Source organism: Erythrolamprus reginae, chromosome 4, assembly GCF_031021105.1.
Source record: "Erythrolamprus reginae isolate rEryReg1 chromosome 4, rEryReg1.hap1, whole genome shotgun sequence".
Classification (NCBI taxonomy): domain Eukaryota; kingdom Metazoa; phylum Chordata; class Lepidosauria; order Squamata; family Dipsadidae; genus Erythrolamprus; species Erythrolamprus reginae.
The window spans coordinates 29,784,985-29,805,037 of NC_091953.1; the positions used below are offsets into that span (position 1 = coordinate 29,784,985).

General features: G+C 38.0%; 1 long non-coding RNA gene across 1 annotated transcript; it reads left to right on the plus strand.

Moving 5' to 3' along the window:
* Window positions 1-4: 4 nt before the first annotated feature.
* Window positions 5-3,196, plus strand: LOC139167258 (uncharacterized). Its single transcript, XR_011559093.1, has 3 exons — window positions 5-187; window positions 981-1,130; window positions 2,255-3,196. It is a non-coding gene; the product is annotated as an uncharacterized lncRNA (long non-coding RNA).
* Window positions 3,197-20,053: the final 16,857 nt, after the last annotated feature.

The window sequence follows — 20,053 nt, forward strand, 5'->3', positions numbered from 1 at the left end:
AGGGCTTTGCATAAGAGGCTTCCGTGGGAGCTTTGCGTTGCGGCGGGCGCGAGGCAAAGCCGGGATGCCGACCTTGTCGCTCCTTGTATAAATAGCGCTGTATCTGTTCGTGGTTCTCATTCCCCCTTCGAAGTAAAACGAATTCTTTCTTTATTCTTTATTGGACAAGTGTGGTTGGACACACAAGGTATTGGTCTTTATGCTCTCAGTGTACATAAAAGAAAAGATAAATTTGTCAAGAATCATGAGGTACAACACTTAATAATTGTCATAGGGCTCAAATAAGCAATGAAGAAATAATACATATTAGTAGAAATCTTAGGATACAAGCAACAAGTTACAGTCATACAGTCATAAGTTGGAGGAAATGGGTGATAGGAATGATGAGAAAAACCAATAGTAATAATAGTGCAGACTTAGTAAATACAGTACTTTGACAGTGTTGAGGGAATTAATTGTTTAGCAGTGTGGTGGCGTTCAGGAAAAACCTGTTCTTGTGTCTAGTTGTCTAGGTGTGCAGTGCTCTGTAGCGACAAATTATGTTATGGTTTACCGTGCCTAAAGTAAATGTAAAGGCAAAGTATGTTTTATTTTAAAGTCAACCCCTCTGAAGTTCCATCATCCTCTCAGTAAAATATGCACTCATTTATAGCTCACATTTTGCTCACAGTGTGGCGTCCTTTACCGTTTTGGTAGGAACCCACTACTCTCCTACTGGACAACCACTTAAATATGAGCCAGCAGTGTGCTGCAACTGCCAGAAAAAAGCCGTTGAAGTCCTATGTGAATCAACAGAGGAACAGTATTAAGGTCATATGAAGTATTGGTAACTTTATACTGCTTTGGTTAAACCACACTATGAATACCAGTTGTGATCACTCATGATTTAAAAAAGGATGTTGAGATTCCAGAAAAAGGGCATAGAAGAACAATAAAGTTGATTGGGGTGCTGGAAGCTAAAACATGACGAATCTTTGCAGGAATTGGATATGTCTAGCCTAACGAAGAGAATGACTATGGGTGACATGATAGCAGTCTTCCAATATTTGAGGAGCTGTCACAGAAAAAAGCACCTGCAGGCAGAACAAGAAGTAAAGGATGGAAATTAACCAAGGAGAGGTCAATCTAAGGTGAAATTTCCTGACAATCCCAACCTTCCTTACCACTCTCTTATTCTGTGTGTCAAAATTTCTTACAAAGAATGCAATCCTCAAAATATTTTTTCACCCATTAAAGAAATATACAAATGTATAAATGATATTTATTTATTAATTTATTAATTTATGCTGCCCTCCTTAGACTCAAGGCGGCTTACAACATTATAGCGCTGTTTAAGGCTCTTAAGAGGTTTGTGACTAGAGGATTGATTTCTCCTTTGATCCTTTCCTCTTCTATTGGTTTTCACTGCAATCTGCAGTTTTGTTAATTTTTGTTCATGTAACTCAATAATCTAAACCAGGGGGGTCAAACTCATGATGTATCATGACTTTTTCCCACTTTGCTAAACTGGGCGTGGCCAGCACGTGACACATATGATCCATGGGCCCTGAGTTTGATAGCCCTGATCCAGGGGTAGGCAAAGTTGGTTCTTATATGACATGTGTACTTCAGCTCCCAGAATTCCTGAGCTAGCATGATTGGCCCAGGAATTCTGGGAGTTGAAATCCACAAGTCATAGAAGAGCCAACCTTGCCTTGCCCTGATCTAAAGAAATGGATCCATAAGTGGGAAAATCTGAATTACCTCTTTTTATTATATTTTAACTGGCTTGTTTTTCTACCTTTAATGAAAATGTGGATTTATCTGATAAATACTCAGTTATAATCGGTAGATCATTTGTGTTATCAAGTCATTTTCCACCTGATGGATTTTCTCCATGAACTAATTTCATTGGACTGCAAAAATTGGATGACCATCAGATGGCAGCAAAGATTTAGAGTGTTCTGTATCCTTTGTCACCATCTTATGGTAATTTTGATTTTGCACCCCAGATTCAGCAGTCCTAATTGCTCTACTGTATTGTATTATGATAACATTGCATGAGGCATTTTCATTATCTTCTGTCTTTAAAAAATACTGATTGGCAGATGCACTGCTAGTATAACTCTTAAATTATCTTTATTATCTTTATTTTATGAGTGCTTGTCAAACCCAGAACATTTTTGTCAAAAAGAAAATAGAAAGCGAATAAATCCCTATAATTAATTTTTACAGTTTTAGATGTTAAATGTTTTCACTTAATTTTAATCCACAGCTCTCCAGATGTTCTACACTGAAAATTCCAAACTCTTCACCTCCAACTTTTAGCTATTGTTCTATTCCTAGAGTAAACATATTTATTTGTGTGTGTATGTGTATCTGTGTGCCTTGGGCTCTGTGTCTCTGTGTGTATTTGGTACTTTAATGTTGGCTCCAAGCGAATGCCTAGACAAATCTGCAATTTTTTTGACAATATTTCAGAAGCTTTTTACTTTTCCCATATGCCAATTAAAGAAATGAGTAGAATGGATAATGGCCCATAGAGTAATCAGGAGAACAGAAACCTTTGAAATGGATGAAATGTGTACAAAATGAGATGTTCCTCCAAAGAACAGGCAAAGATGGGGAAATTGTGAATAATAATTAAAAAAGGAAATTGAAATTGTTGGGTCATATAATATAGAGTGAAGAATATCAACTATTTCAATTAATTATACAAGGAAGGATTCAAGACACATTCATCACTGGGTGTCAATGTATATGATACTTTGAAAAATCTACATGCATGGTTTGGCCAAAATGTAATTTTGTTCAGGACACGACTATCAAAAGACAAATTGTATTGAGAGTTGCCAACCTCTACTAGGAAAAGAAGATGAGTTAACATTAATTGGATTATTTAACAGGATTTTAAAAATCTTTTACATCCTCCTGGACCCTATTTATAAAAGAATCATTTATTTATTTGATTAATTTGTTAAGCTGTTCATTGCAAATTCTGGGTGTAAGCAAATTATTCTCTATGCATGAATTTCAGTCTTTCTGAATTAAAACTTGATTTTTTAAAAACAATTAACTGCTCCCAGTGAAGCATGTGAAGGATATAGTAGTTATTCCACATATCTACTGTGAGGGTTTAGAGGAAGAAGAAGCGGAAAAGGAACAATATTATTCTAAATTTTATGCACCGAGCAAGAAACTATTTTCCTAGCCAAAAATCTGCCTGTCTCATTTTTATGCATCTGGTTTAGAAACTAAAGTGATGCATTTTTGTAAAGAAATTGAGCTAACTACAATCTTCAACAGAGCTTGAAATTAAGTTTGTGCAAAGTACTGTAAATATCTGAGGAAGGTGACAGCTTCTGTCCCCCAAATATAGTCTTCAAATATGTTTTTCCTTTAAATCAGAATGGAGTTGGGTGAAAGAAGCTATAATAAAAAATACCTTACCTATTTAATCAAGTATATATCAGATTTGTACACTTATTTATCAATGTTAATTGCAATTAGAAACAGGAAGGCTGGACTGAAATCTATTCTGCAACTTCCCAAACTGTTGTTTCTTCCTCTGTTTTTCTACTTTATTTTCTGAGCACAGGTGGACAAATTTTAAAATTTTGTTCTGGTGCTAAGTTCTTTGAGCTTACTTTATACTTGCGAGTAGTAATGTGTGCACAAGCTAGCTTTGCTTTCATTACACATCTCCTTGAGGCTTTGCTACCTGCCCAAATTTCTCAGGCTAAGAAAGACCAGTGGAGGAGTTCACACACCATCCCTTTCACTGGGATTTAGAATAGAATAGGATAACAGAGTTGGAAGGGACCTTGGAGGTCTTCTAGTCCAATCCCCTGCTTAGGGAGGTAACCCTACACCAGACAAATGGTTATCCAACATCTTCTTAAAAGCTTCCAGTGTGGGAGCATTCACAACTTCTGGAGGCAACTTGTTACACTGATTAATTGTTCTAACTGTCAGGAAATTTCTCCTTAGTTCCAAGTTGCTTCTTTCCTTGATTAGTTTCCACCCATTGCTTCTTGTTCTACCCTCAGGTGCTTTGACAAATAGGTTGAGTCCTCCTTCTTTGTGGCAACCCAAGATATTGGAACACTGCTATTATGTCCTCCCTAGTCCTTTTTTTCATTCAACTAGACATATCCAATTCCTTCAACCATTCTGGATATGTTTTAGCCTCCAGTCCCCTAATCATCTTTGTGTCTCTTCTCTGTACTCTTTCTAGAGTCTCAACATCTTTTTTGCATTGTGGCGATCAAAACTGAATGCAGCATTCCAAGTGTGGCCTTACCAAGGCATGATAAAGTGGTATTAACACTTCATGTGATCTTGATTCTATCCCTCTGTTAATGCAGCCTAGAACTGTGTTGGCTTTTTTGGAAGCTGCTGCATACTGCTGGCTCATATTTAAATGGTTGCCTGCTAGGACTCCAAGGTCCCTCTCACAGTTACTACTGTTGAGCAACGTACCACATATACTATACCTGTGCATTTTATTTTTCTTGCCTAAATGTAGAATCTTACTTATTTCACGATTGAATTTTATTTTGTTAGATAGCGTCCAATGTTCAAGCCTATCAAGATCCTTCCATATCTTGAGCCTATCTTTTGGAGTGTTGGTTGTTCCTGCCAGTTTAGTGTCATTTGCAAATTTGATGAGTTCCCCTATCCCTTCATCCAAGTCATTTAATTAAGAAGCTTGGGAGACCACTGGAAACATTATGATACAAACTTTAAACACGCATATCATTAGAAGCATTGCAACTAAGTAGAAGACCCTCATCTTCCAATATATTTATTTTTAAAATTTATTTATGTATTTATTTATTTAATTAATTAATTAATTAGATTTGTATGCCGCCCCTCTCCGAAGACTCTTGGCGGCTCAGAACATAATAAAAAACAATATAACATTGCAACAAATCTAATGTTAAAAAAAAAGATATTTAAAACCCCAGTAATTAAAAACCATGCGACACATACATACCAATACATAAAATATAAAAGCCTTGGGGAAGTGTTTCAGTTCCCCCATGCCTGGCGATATAGGTGGGTCTTGAGTAATTTGCGAAAGACAAGGAGGGTGGGGGCCATTCTAATCTCTGGGGGGAGTTGATTCCCGAGGGCCGGGGCCACCACAGAGAAGGCTCTTTCCCTGGGGCCTGCCAACCGACATTGTTTGGCCGACGGGACCCGGAGAAGGCCAACTCTGTGGGACGTTATCGGCCGCTGGGATTCGTGCAGTAGAAGGTGGTTCCGAAGATATTCTGGTCCACTGCCATGTAGGGCTTTAAAGGTCATTCATATGAGAATGAGAGAAGTTATCTTCTCTATTGAAATAAATTTTGAAAGAGAATTCTCTTTGATGGAATTGAATGAAGGCTGATAGATGGCACCAAGCAATAGTTTGGTGGTTCTAGCAACATAAAAGTCTGTGTAACAACAGCATTGTGTGGTCTAGAAGACAAGGAAGGGATCAGATTAATATCAGTGTTGTGGTGTACACATGCACATCAAATGCACATCAAATACATGCGAGTATTCTGAGCAGAGACAGGTTACAAGCGGTGTGCAACAAGGGTCTGTTCTGGGTCCTATTCTTTTTAATATGTTTGTGAGTGACATAGGGGAAGGTTTGGTAGGGAAGGTTTGCCTATTTGCCGATGACTCTAAAGTGTGCAATAGGGTTGATATTCCTGGAGGGGTCTGTAATATGGTAAATGATTTAGCGTTACTAGATAAATGGTCAAAGCAATGGAAACTGCAGTTTAATGTTTCCAAATGTAAAATAATGCACTTGGGGAAAAGGAATCCTAAATCTGAGTATTGCATTGGCAGTTCTGTGTTAGCAAAAACTTCAGAAGAGAAGGATTTAGGGGTAGTGATTTCTGACAGTCTCAAAATGGGTGAGCAGTGTGGTCGGGCAGTAGGAAAGGCAAGTAGGATGCTTGGCTGCATAGCTAGAGGTATAACAAGCAGGAAGAGGGAGATTGTGATCCCCTTATATAGAGCGCTGGTGAGACCACATTTGGAGTACTGTGTTCAGTTCTGGAGACCTCACCTACAAAAAGATATTGACAAAATTGAACGGGTCCAAAGACGGGCTACAAGAATGGTGGAAGGTCTGAAGTATAAAACGTATCAGGAAAGACTTAATGAACTCAATCTGTATAGTCTGGAAGACAGAAGGAAAAGGGGGGACATGATCGAAACATTTAAATATGTTAAAGGGTTAAATAGGGTTCAGGAGGGAAGTGTTTTTAACAGGAAAGTGAACACAAGAACAAGGGGACACAATCTGAAGTTAGTTGGGGGAAAGATCAAAGGCAACATGAGAAAGTATTATTTTACTGAAAGAGTAGTAGATCCTTGGAACAAACTTCCAGCAGACGTGGTTGGTAAATCCACAGTAACTGAATTTAAACATGCCTGGGATAAACATATATCCATTGTAAGATAAAATACAGGAAATAGTAAAAGGGCAGACTAGATGGACCATGAGGTCTTTTTCTGCCGTCAGTCTTCTATGTTTCTATGTTTCTAAATGAAGCAGAGTGTGGTAATTTACCTTAGTTATTCTGGCCAAAACTACAAATTTCTTGAATCCTACCGTACAGACATGTAGATGGTAAATGCAGAATGGGAATTCAGTCTCTGCTCGCATTAGACTGCTGTATACCTTTATATTTTTTTTAAAAAAAGAGCGCTGCACTTCTGCATATCCCATTCATGTTTACATGAGTACATTGATAACGTTCTGATACCTTTCTCTTGTTCAGTCAATCTTCCTTGATTATGTTCTCAATAATATTTTGTGACAAACAGAGATTCTTTCCCCAAACATTAAATCCGATTGTTCCATATGGTCTTGTAATTTATTTTTTACTGCTAGTGGATATACATTCCCATCTCTTCTGACTTCAAACTTTTTCTGCAGAAAAATATAGAAAATAGACAATAAATATAAAAACCAGAGTCCATGGAGCAACAAAGCATTGCAACAGAAAGCAACTCTAACACCTGTTTGGCAGAAAGAAGTTATTTTCCACCATTGACAAAGAAGAATCCTCATTTCTGTATTCTGGAGTACTAAATGTTAATTATCACAAAGATGTCAAAGAGACAAATGAGAAGTAAAGAAATACCATTTTTCTTTCGCAGATTTAGAATCATAGGTGATTAGAAAAAGAATAATCACATCATAGATTTTTTTTTCTAATCATAGATTTAAGAGTTAGAAAGAATCATTTTAGGTGATCAGGTTCAAACTCCTAAGAGGAATACAAGTATTCCTGACAGATGTCTGACTTACTTCATAGAGAACATTTCCAATGACAGAGAGCTCATCAATGATTAATGATTCTTCTGTAGTTATTGATAGGAAGGTTTTTCAAATTATATGAATTGAATAGAATAGAATAGAATTCTTTATTGGCCAAGTGTGATTGGTCAAGGAATTTGTCATTGGTGCATATGCTCTCAGTATACATTAAAAAAAAAGATAAATTTGTCAAGAATCATGAGATACAACATTTAATAATTGTTATATCTCTCTTTCTATAATGTAAATCTATTATTCTATGTTCAGCTCCCTATGTGACATAGAAGAACTCTTGTCTTCTTCTATGTCACATACTGTACATTCAGATATTTGACATAGCTGACATTTGACGTATGGCATTCCTCTTCAGTTTTTTCTTCTGGCTAAATACTTCTTCTTTCTTTTATCCGTCTTCATATAATTGAACTTCTAGTTCTAATCTTCTCATTATTGTCCTTTTTGGAATCTGTTCCAGTATGTTTCAATCCTTCCTAAAAAGGTGATGCCAAGAACTGGACACAATAATTTATAATTAAAAAACATTCTTGCCAGTTAATTAGATGTTTTACAGATAACGTGCACAATTTAAAAAAAATACTCAAAACCAGAGAGATAGTCAATGAATAGTGTCAGACAAAAAAAGCACAGTGTGCAAAAACAATACCCAGGAAGGGGTAGGAAGGGGGGAGAGAGAAGATTTTTAAAGCACTTATTAGAGCTGGTCCCTGATTCAGCATCTGATGCAGCTAATATTTCGCCATTATGCTTTAGCCTGGGGGCTTTAGCAATTCTGCAACATATTGAGACCCGGATAACATCTGTGCGTGCAGAAACAGGCACATGGTGATATTCTCTGTCTGCTGCAGTCAACAATATCTTCTGGTAAACGGAGCCCTTTCTACGCAAGCTTCATAGCTGCCTGTCACTGACCCCTGTTGATCTGTTGTGACCAGCTAAAGGCAGCGAGAAACAGATGAGCAGTATTCAAAATCTTAGCTTTTAATGTATAATTCATTAGTTAGACCAAACATATGTGATTAAATATTGTTTTGTATCTTACGCACATGCGTATTGATAGATGTTCTATTGACAGTGGAATAATTATAAAATGTAATGTTGATCAGTGTTCTGTCGGGCTCTCTGGTAGACGCCTCCCAAAAATTCACAGGTACAAATTTCAGACACATACACGTTTGAAAATTCAAAACAATGTTCTTTATAATGAAAATTCACTTAAACCAAGCCCTCTTTTGGTATAGCAAAGAGCACTCGTCTCCAACCAAACTGGTAATTTGTACAAGTCCCTTATCAGTTCTGTGATACTTAGCTTGCAGCTGTGAGGCAATTCACAGTCCTTCTTCTTTCACACACTTTGCTCTGGTTTAGTTTCAAAGCAGGGAAAAATCAGCATACAAAAGGTCAAAGTCAGTAAAGCAGTCACGAAACACAAAGATCAGATAATCCTCCACAATGGCCAAACCCACAGGCTGCTATTTATAGCAGCCTCACTAATTACCACAGCCCCACCCAACCACAGGTGGCCTCATTTTCTTCGATAATAATCTCTCAGTTGTTGTTGCCTATGCATTGCTCTCCGCTTGCGTGGCTGTATCATTAACTCTTGTTCTGAATCCAAGGAGGAGCTCGATAATTGATCTCCTTCTGAGCTGTCTGCCACACTCTCCTCCTCCCTGTCACTCATGTCTTCTTGGTCAGAGGAGCCTTCATCAGCAGATTCCACCGGGGGGGCGGGCAAAACAGGCCTGCAGCATGTGGATGTCTCCCCCACATCCACAGTCCTTGGGGCAGGAGCTGGGCCAGAGCTAACCACAACAATCAGTGAGTAAATATACTGCCAAGTGCCAATGCAACACAGATGATGTGAAGCATGGGAGATAAACTTAAAACTACAACGCCTTAAACATGATCTAAGTATTGCCCACAAGATCATATGTTGCAATGTCCTGCCTGTCAAAGACTACTTCAGCTTCAACCACAATAACACAAGAGCACACAACATTCAAGCTTAACATTAACCTCTCCAAACTTGACTTTAAAAAATATGACTTTAGTAATCGGGTTGTTGAAGCGTGGAACTCATTACTGGACTCCGTAGTATCATCCCCTAATCCCCAACATTTTACCCTTAGACTATCCACGGTTGACCTCTCCAGATTCCTAAGAGGTCAGTAAGGGGCTTACATAAGTGCACTACAGTACCTTCTGTCCCCTGTCCTATAGTCTCTCCTATATCTCGTATTTCTTCTCTACTATATCCTCTATAACCGTCATTGTGTATTGGACAAAATAAATAAATAAAATAAATAAAATAAAATAAAATATGCAATTCAGCTTCACAAGAATGCTAGGAGCCCAGGTTGTTCTGCAGCATTTTATTGCAGATTTCAACTTCTCTGGCTTTTAAATGAATATGTTTATGAGATATGAGTCATTATAGAAGTGAAAAAGAACCAGAATGATGTTGCATTCTTGTTTTCAAGGGGTTTGCTTTTCATCATGAGCTTGTCATGCTTTGCTGTATACGGTATATAAATATTTATAATGCAGTTACACGGCAATATGTTTTTCTTATGTAATTGCTGCCTTTCATCTTGTTGTGAATAAACGTTCCCCAAATGATACTACCCTATGGCCTATATACTACTAAAACTGTCATAATGATAACCTTTAAATGGATGGATTTAAATGGATAACCTTTAAACGTACATCATAAGGAAGGAATTTTTAACCAAGGTATTTCAAATGCACTAACTTGTAAAATTCATCCAAAATCCAAAATCAAGGATCCAAAACACTTAAGGGAATGACATTTGGAAAAAATTTAACTGATTCACACTACTGCTGGCATTGGACTGTTGCAATAGTCATGGAATGAAACAGCACTAGCACTTAGACTTATATACACTTCACAGTGCTTTAAAGCTCTCTGTAAGTGGTTTACTGAGTCAGCACATTGCCCCCCAATAATCTGGGTCCTCATTTTATCCCCTTCAGGAAAATGGAAGGCTGAGTCAACCCTGAGATGGCGAGACTTGAACTGCTGAATTGCAAGCAGTTGGAAGTCAGCAGAAGCAGCCTGCAGTCCTGCGTTCTAACCACCTCACTGCAATGACGTCAAATCTGCTTCAATTGCAATGTCTACTGTAGCCTGATGAATTGTCCAAGGCAAGACCATAATATTGTGATCTATTTGTGCCAGCCGAAAATCTTAACCAAAATGAAGATCCAGAGCTGCATATATTGAAGAACGTGATATATGATCCATATTGAAGCAGAAACAGCATGTTGGGAGAATGGTAGATGCAGTAAAGCAGTGTTTCCCAACCTTGGCAACTTGGATATATTTGGACTTCAACTCCCAGAATTCCCCAGTCAGCAAATGCTGGCTGGGGAATTCTGGGAGTTGAAGTCCAGATATCTTCAAGTTGCCAAGGTTGGGAAACACTGCAGTAAAGGATATCATAAGCCATGCAGGGAACATATAAGATGTGGCTGACAATGATTCCTATCCTATCTGATGGAGGTGGTTTTCAGAAATGGGAGAACGTGAAGGACATATTTCAAGCAGGGCATACTATTAAAACTTTGATTCCTGTAACTTTTAACTAAGCAAAATGGTGCAATATAGGACAAACTTTTAAAAGCAAGATACCTCAAATGGGCTAACTTACAGAATGTATCCAAAATCCAGGACCCATTACTCCCATAGAACTGAAATTTGGCAGATTTTATAAAACATTTTAGGACAAAAATATTTACATAAAGCAATTTATGACATAATACAAATATCATACAGAATTATTTGCAGAAATTTGAATGTACTATAAAATTCAACAGATACATCTCTGAATGTATCCCAACATTTCCAGTGAAAGCAGTATATTAGCAGATTTGTCATTGTTGAAAGTATTGAGGAATCTGGTAAAGGATTCCTTTATAACTTATAAAAAGTTGGAAAGTGAAAGTGGACAGATTAGTTAAACAATTCCATGACAAATATCCAGATAAGCCCAGGGGTCCCCCTGGGGGAGGGAGGGGTGGTTAAACCGATTAATCCCTTTTGATCTCTCTCCACTGCAGGATACACTTTTTTTTTGAGGGGAGGCCACCTGTCAAGTTGGTGCAGAAGTTGGTGAGAAATTAATGGCTTGCCACACTATCTAAAGAAGGCCTGATGTTTATGGGAACTTGGGAGGGGTGATTTTCATTAGGGAAGAGATGCAGCCACAAAGCATTCTTTTGAGTGGTTCAAGGACATCCTATGCCCACCCACCTGGTCGGAAGTGGAGAAAGAATTTGCCACGCTGGCACAATCTGAGTTTGTGGGTGGAGGACAAGGGATGTGAACTTTCAACTGAGTAGGAAACTCAGATTCAGGTTTCCCTGTGTAGGTGTCAGGATGGCTCTGGAAATAAATTGGAACTTTGAGGAGTACTATGATTCGGATTCTGATTTGGTTCGAATGTTACCTGGAACCTTGACAACATTGCTGAAAGAATGAATGAGAGGGAGGGAGGGATTGGGGAGAGAGAAAGAGTGGGTGGGTGGGAGGGAAGAAAGGAAGGATTTATGTGCTATTTAACTCAACAAAGGCTATTTGCAAGGGACATACATCTCTTTAATATCATCCAGTGAGAGCATTATATTGGAAACTCTGCCATTGTTAAAGGCATTGAAAAAATGGTGAGGAAATATTTCTGAAACAATTCACAGATTGTCTAGTTTATTTTTAAAAAATGAATATGTCTCTTACCATTGATTGCCTTTTGTTCATTCTCTAAAACACCAAATTATTTTCCTTAGATAATATATTTTTGCAATATGGTATCCAAGCACTAGAAGAATTTTAATCTAGAGGAAGGATTCCTTTTGTTTTGCCAACTTTCTTTGTTGTAGTAGTTGAGATGATTCAAACAAATAATCTCATTGAAACAATTCTCTAAAGCAGTCTTTGCTTTTGTGATTATGTGGGAATGAGTTTGCCAAAATGTCTTTCCTATAGAATTTTCTGGCTTCAAAGATTTATTTTAACATCTAGGGTACAAAACTGCTGTCACTGTAACACATTTTTATTTCTTATATTTTGTGAATAAGTTTGGCAGAGAAAGACATGAATTTGTTATTCATGAAGAGTCTTTGAATCCACAAATATATGCATGATTGGAATTTGATACTTTCCCCTCTTTTATGAATACACATATTTTCATGAAGCAAAAACAAGGAGATTGCATAGCCATGTTGCAATATGGCATTTATTTTTTGATATTTGTGTACATTCTTTCTTCAGACAGATCGGGTGGTTTTAAAAAAATATTTTACAACACTGGAAAATTACTTTTCTTTCATTGGTATTTTCCCTTACAAGTCTTTCAGCATAAAGTAAAGGCAAACATTTTAGAAGTAAATGCTAATAATCTCTTGCAAACTTTGGTAACAAATTTCTACCTTCTATGCAACCTGTATTCAAAGGAGCCTTTTTTCAACTTGCATTTTTTTAAAAAACCGGCATAGCTCTGAAAAAATAAACTAGAGATACAATCTAAAAGATGCTTTTGTAAACTGAATGGGGGAAAACTATAAAGAATCTATTGTTTCTTGTTCAGAACAGTGAATTCACAGGCTAAGTAGACTGAATTGTCTCTAACCCATAATCATTAGCTTGTAAAAAATCTCAGATTCCAAATTAAAAGATAAAGCAACTATAAGTCTACTTCATAAAAGTATTACATATAACATGTACACATGCTGTTTAGTCTACATATCAACCTGCAGTTTGTTTAACTTCAACTTAATTAATAAACCACAATTAGTTACATTTGCAAAATATACTGTCCCATATATTTGTGCATTTATATATGTATATCTGTGTGAATATATTGCATTGGCATCCTTCAGATTCTAAAGACCATGGTATCATGCTCTGGACTCCTTAGAGCATGAAGCCTGGGTAGGTTAATATGGAGGATAGATTGTTAGCCAAACAGCAGATCCCCCTCTCCACGTCTCTGAAATAATCCAATGGAATGTCAAAGGCCAATACAATTGGTTCCAGGTACATCACAGGAGTTATCAGAATGTGGCTGGACACAGTCACGAACTGCTTCCAGGACTCCGGCTCCAGATTTTGTTTCAAGGTTTACTCCTGAAGTCTTTCCCAATGGTGGATATAGCCACAAGGCAGTGGAGGTTTGCAATCAGAGTTTCCCTTCTCCCACGAGTTGACCAGGGTGTCTTTTGTGTCTTGCTGTGCTCTTAGCATACCATATCGCTTGCAGAGACCACCTTCATGACCATTGACCTATTCTAGTAGATTTCATCCACTCAGTCCACCAGAATCCTGTCTTCACATCTTTGGAATAGACTAGATAGATAGACTATATAGACTAGATCAGTGTTTCCCAACCTTGGCAACTTGAAGATATTTGGATTTCAAATCCCAGAATTCTCCAGCCAGTGAATGCTGGCTGGGGAATTCTGGGAGTTGAAGTCCAGATATCTTCAAGTTGCCAAGGTTGGGAAACACTGGACTTGATCAGGAATCAGCAACCCACAGCCCTGGAGCTGCATGTGGCTTTTTCCTCCCTCTGCTGCGGCTCCCTGTTGCCAGCCAGCTCCACAATTGATAGGACTTTAGGTTTGGACCAGCAGTGGGTTGCTACTGGTCCAGTCCAGTTCTACGAACAGGTAGCAGCAGTATTAGGATCCGCCTATCTGTCCCAGACACTTCTCATGTGCAGGAGCATCATATGCATGCATGCATACACACAAATTGGTAGCAAAGGGATTTAGAATCCATGACTGGTTAGGACAGGTAAAGGGAAAAGGATGCTGCACTAGGAGCCCCTATGGTGGCAGTCGGCAGAGGAAAAAGGACACCATGCTAGGAGGAGACTCTATGGTGGGGAAAGTGGACTTCCGGTTGGTTCCAGAATTGAACAGGGAGCTTATGCTTAGGACCTTTGTGGCTCTTTGAGTGGTTAAGGTTGGCAATCCCTGAATTAGATAGATAGACTAGATAGATAGATGTGAATATATACAGACTCAGTAATGGGTTGCAAATCGCGTCATTACTGGTTTACGTGCGTGACCACTTGCACAAAGAGTTCCACAGTTCGACAACTCTGTTACTGAAGTCATATTTTTTACAGTCAAGTTTGGAGCGGTTAATATTAAGTTTAAATCTGTTGTGTGCTCTTGTGTTGTTGTGGATGAAGCTGAGGTAGTCGCCGACAGGCAGGACATTGGAGCATATGATATTGTGGGCAATACTTAGATCTTGTTTAAGGCGTCTTAGTTCTAAACTTTCTAGGCCCAGGATTGAAAGTCTAGTCTCATAGGGTATTCTATTTTGAGTGGAGGAGTGAAGGGCTCTTCTGGTGAAGTATCTTTGGACATTTTCAAGGGTGTTAATGTCTGAGATGTGATATGGTTTCCAAACAGATGAACTGTATTCGAGGATGGGTCTGGCAAAAGTTTTGTAAGCTCTGGTAAGTAGTGTGAGATTGCCAGAGCAGAAGTTACATAGGATTAGGTTTACAACTCTTGAAGCCTTCTTGGCTATACAGTATTGTTGCAGTGGGCTTTGGCACTTAAATCTTTTGTTATTAGTATACTAAGGTCTTTAACCGAGTGGGGATTATCTGTGATAATTTGATTATTCAGTTCGTATTTGGAGTTCAGATTCTTCTTCCCAATGTGTAGGACAGAGCATTTGCTAGTTGAGATTTGGAGTTGCCATGTGTTAGACCACTCAGAAACAGCGTCAAGGTCTTTTTGGAGAGTAGTTGTGTTATCGGTGGTGTTGAAGAGTTTTACATTGTCGGCGTTTTCCACCGCCACCACTACCAGTTCATACAGTTGGGCCGTACTAGTAACAAAACATCACCGTAGAGACTACCTCAGTGAACACATCTGCATGTGCACGCGCACAAGTGTGCATGCACACACACAAACAAACACGTAATTTGAGACAAATGTATGAATGGAAGCAGAGTATTTCCTTTCCTGTTATTTTTCTTTACAAATTCCAATCCCAACACTTTTTCTATCAAGCACACACACACACACAAACAAACAAACAAACAAACAAACAAACAAACATATTTTTGATTTAAATCAGCCTTTTAACCGCAAGAATTCTCAGACTTGGGAAAATATAGCAGCAGTTATTTGGTGAAAAGGGCGAGGATTGCAAATAACACAATCATTTCGAAATGGATAACAGTGTGGAGAGAATATCCATTCTTGTATGAAACAAGCAAGTGTTTCTATTAAAAATTCATAAAACCCGAGTTACCCCCTCTCTTTGGAGAGGGGCGGCATACAAATAATCAAATCAAATCAAATCAAATCAATACTGGTTACATAATATTAATGACTTCCAGTTCTAAATTCAACAGTTTCACTGCATAGAAAATACTGTCTTCCGTCTGATTCCTCCCAGATATGTTTCTAGCTGTCAAAAATAAGATTCTGTGAACAAGATACATTTTTCATTATGTTCACCATTTGTTTATTATGCTAATAGCTCAAGATGAATTGCTGATGCTGCATTATGAGAACGGGAAATGTTTTTCTAAACATAGCAGTCTGCATGCCAAGTTTTGGAATGTAAGACTCATCAAACTTTAATGAAATCAACATTTATTCAGTTATTTTATTTTATTTGCCAAACATGTACAAGATTGTAGGTCTTGGTATAAACATAAGCATTAGCAAAGTAGTGTAGGTACAGGTAAATTAGGCAATAGGACAGTAGGGCAGGGATGGTAGGCACCAGGAAGGTGTACTTATGCACGCCCCTTACAAACCTCTTAGGAATGGGGTGAGGTTGACTGTAGATAGTCTAAGGTTAAAGTTCTTGGGGTTTGGGGAGAAAAGCACAGAATCAGGTAGTGCATTCCAGGCATTGATCACTCTTCTGCTGAAGTCGTATTTTCTGCATTCGAGTTTGGAGCAGTTTACATTAAGTTTGAATTGATTGTGTGCTCGTATATTGTTGTGGTTGAAGCTGACAGGTAGGACATTGCGGTAAATGATTTTATGAACTACATTTATGTCAGATTGAAGGCAACAAAGTTCTAGGCCGGTGATGGCGAACCTATGGCATGGGTACCACATGTGGCACGCAGAGCCATATCTGCTGGCACGCGAACCATTGCCCTAGCTCAGCTCCAATGTGCCAGCTGCTTTTTGGCTCGCACAGAGACTGGGAGGGCATTTTTGGCTTTCAGAGAGCCTCTGGGGGGATGGGCGAGGTCATTTTTATCCTTCCCCGGCTCCAGGGAAGCCTTTGGAGGGTGAAACACACGCCTACTGGGCCCACCAGAAGTTGGGAAACATGCCATTTCTGGCTCCCAGAGAGCCTCCGGGGGCAGGGGAAGCTGTTTTCGCCCTCCCCAGGCATTAAATTATGGGTATGGGTACTCACACATCCACACTCTTTTGGCACCCAAAGGAAAAAAGGTTTGCCATCACTGTTCTAGGCTATTGAAGCCCAAAATTTCAAATCTGGTGGAATAATGTATTCTGTTGCAAGCAGAGGAGTGGAGGACTCTTCTTGTGAAATATTTTTGGACTCTCTCGATTGTATTGACATCTGATATGCATTGTGGGTTCCAGACAGGTGAGCTGTATTCAAGAATTGTTCTAGCAAATGTTTTGTAAGCTCTGGTTATTAGTGTAATATTGCCAGAGAAGAAGCTACGTAATTTTGGGGAAGTTCATAGTTTTTACAGAGATAAAACAATGATGTAAACCTTATCCCAGAAGAAATTGAGAGCTTATTCACATTGCCTATCACCAGAATGTTGAGACATCCTATCATCAGGACATTCTTGCAACTATTTCTGAAAGGCAGAATCCCCATTAATCCCTATATTTCTTGGTTATTTTCAGTGTTCGCTTGTGGCTTTATATTTCCCCCCCCCCTTGCTATTTGTTTAATCATTATTTATATGCTCTCCCAGAGTCATGTATGTGTCTAACTCCACTATTACTATACTATTAAATAATAAATAAATATTGTACTTAGATGTAGCTATTCCAAGTAATGTGCCTTTTACAAATGACTGGTGGTGATTTTACAATGCCGATGATGTTCAAGTTGTGATCCAGATGTTTTGGGATTATACCCAACATGCTATTACCATTGATACTATCTTCTTTTGTCACAGTTCCTCTTCTTAAAATTATTAATTTTTGTTTTCCCCAGGCTACTTACTTTTTCCTGTGCAAATGATGATACTAAGTTTCATCATTTTTTCAATCACTGAAAGTAGAAGTGTCTTTCTCTCAATTTCCAATAGATATTTATGGGCTGGGATGATATCCTTAGATGATTGGAAAAAAGTTAACTTGGATTTTACAAATAGCAGAGCAAGAAGTAGGAAACTTAAAAGAAAACGATTGATTTGGGTTTTGAACTTACCTTTTATTTACAAAATAAGAAATTATAGATATATCTTTCTATACCTATACCTCTCTCTTTGTCTCTCTCTCTCTGTGTGCAATAAAAATATAAATTGTGATTAAAATCATCATAAAAAGTCTTATGATTATTGAGTCAGTACTTTTCCAGTATTCCAACAAACTATTTGTGATAAGTTGTTCTTGGGACTATTAAGAATGAGAAATACCAACATATTTCTTTTATTGAAGCCAAATGGGGCAAGGGGTTGTAGCAAGAAAAACAGATACAGAACTCTAGTTATCTTTATGTGATGTTTTCATTCTATATCAATAGCCAACATAAATAAGCATTAAAGTGACTTGGTACCACTTTCTTATTTTGGTATTGTGTACTTTTTTGTGTTACTTTTTACCCCCTCTGACAATACAGAGTGTTAACAATTAATGAAATTCAAGGATCAGATGGCTCCATGACATACCCCAGAGCTTTTCAGTAAAGTACTTTTTAAACAGTTCAGTTCTTTCCCATCACATTTCTCAAGCAATTTTACAAACACCTTTCTAAATACTTTTTCAGTGGCGCTGTAGTCACCCTTTACATAGCTCAGGTTCCAGTAACTTTCTTCTCACTGCACCAATTCCATTTGCTTCCTTGTTGTAATAGAAATGAAAAAAAGAAAACCTTTTGTCTTTAGCTGCGCAGTTCTTATTTTTCATTTTGTAGCTAATCATTCAGCATACCCAAAAGAAACCCAAGACAAGATTGAACTTTGGGAATTTGAGATATGTTTAACTGGCTGCAAGATTGGAAGCTCTGTTTTTAAGTTCTGCATCTTTTCTTTCATGTGGTTCAGTAGATGATTTCTATTAATCTTATTCCTGCATTTCTACTTCATTCCCTTCACATTGTCCTCTCTGCCTTTCTACATCTGGGTTTTTTAGGCAAACCCAACCCTCTCCCTCAAAGTAAGGATATACCTAGCACAAATAGATAATGATTATTTTATGACTGGTGGATAACTTTCTTTTGATCATGTATATTTTTAGTAAATATGTTTGTTTCTATGGAAGGTTGGGCAGATGGAGGTAAAGTACAATGATACCTTGTCTTACAAACTTAATTGGTTCCGGGACAAGGTTCTTAAGGTGAAAAGTTTGTAAGACGAAACAATGTTTCCCATAGGAATCAATGGAAAAGCGATTAATGTGTGCAAGCCCAAAATTCACCCCTTTTGCCAGCCGAAGCGCCCGTTTTTGCGCTGCTGGGATTTCCCTGAGGCTCCCCTCCATGGGAAACTCCACCTCTGGACTTCTGTGTTTTTGTGAGGCTGCAGGGGAATCCCAGCAGCGCAAAAATGAGTGCTTCACTGGCAACGGAAGTCCGGAGGTGGGGTTTCCCAGTGAAGGGAGCATCAGTGAAATCGCAGCATCGCAAAAACACCAAAGTCCTCGAAACCCCACCTCCAGACCTTTGTGTTTTTGCGATGCTGCGAAGTCTGGAGGCGGGGCATCCCAGCAGCGGTGGTGGATTTGTAAGGTGAAAATAGTTTGTAAGAAGAGGCAAAAAACCCTTAAACCCCAGGTTTGTATCTTGAAAAGTTTGTATGACGAGGCGTTTGTAAGACGAGGTATCACTGTATTAATATTGTTGATAGATTAGGTTGAAAATTTTGGCCTATTCTGGAAGCTTCAATTTGGTGCTAAAAGATCCCCCTCTCTTTGGGAGTTATATCTCATGATCATATGTGGTTATAAATGTTTCAGGCAAGTCTGACATGTCATTTAGCAATTTTTATTAAGTAATAAATAAATAAATAAAGATATCTTATGATAAGTAGAAATAAAAGAACAAAACACCCCAGAAGAAGATATGCCTTTTTTGGCAGTATTTATTTTTTTACTTTACTTTTTTTTCTTACTATCAACAAAAATAAGTGCAAGATTGGATCCAATAATTTGTCCTCAACTATTTTTTTTTAAACAGATAATATTTTAGAAGCTTCTGAGGATTCTACGGGCCACTGAATTCTATTATGAAATAACATCCTTGGTTTCTCTCAAAGAAGTAGATGATAAGAGAATTGATATGGTTGACATACTGTTTCTGACAACTTTAACTCCCACATAGTCTCTTTTTCCTTTAAATTATATATATTTCACATTATTATACTTCTAATTATTTTTCTAATTTAAGACACTAGTCATTTCCTGACATTATGAAGTGAGCATGAATATATATGACATTTCAGCAGTGAGTGGAAAAATTGTAATTCCCTGTTGAGTTTCAAATGAGCAGAGGGTGGAAGAGAA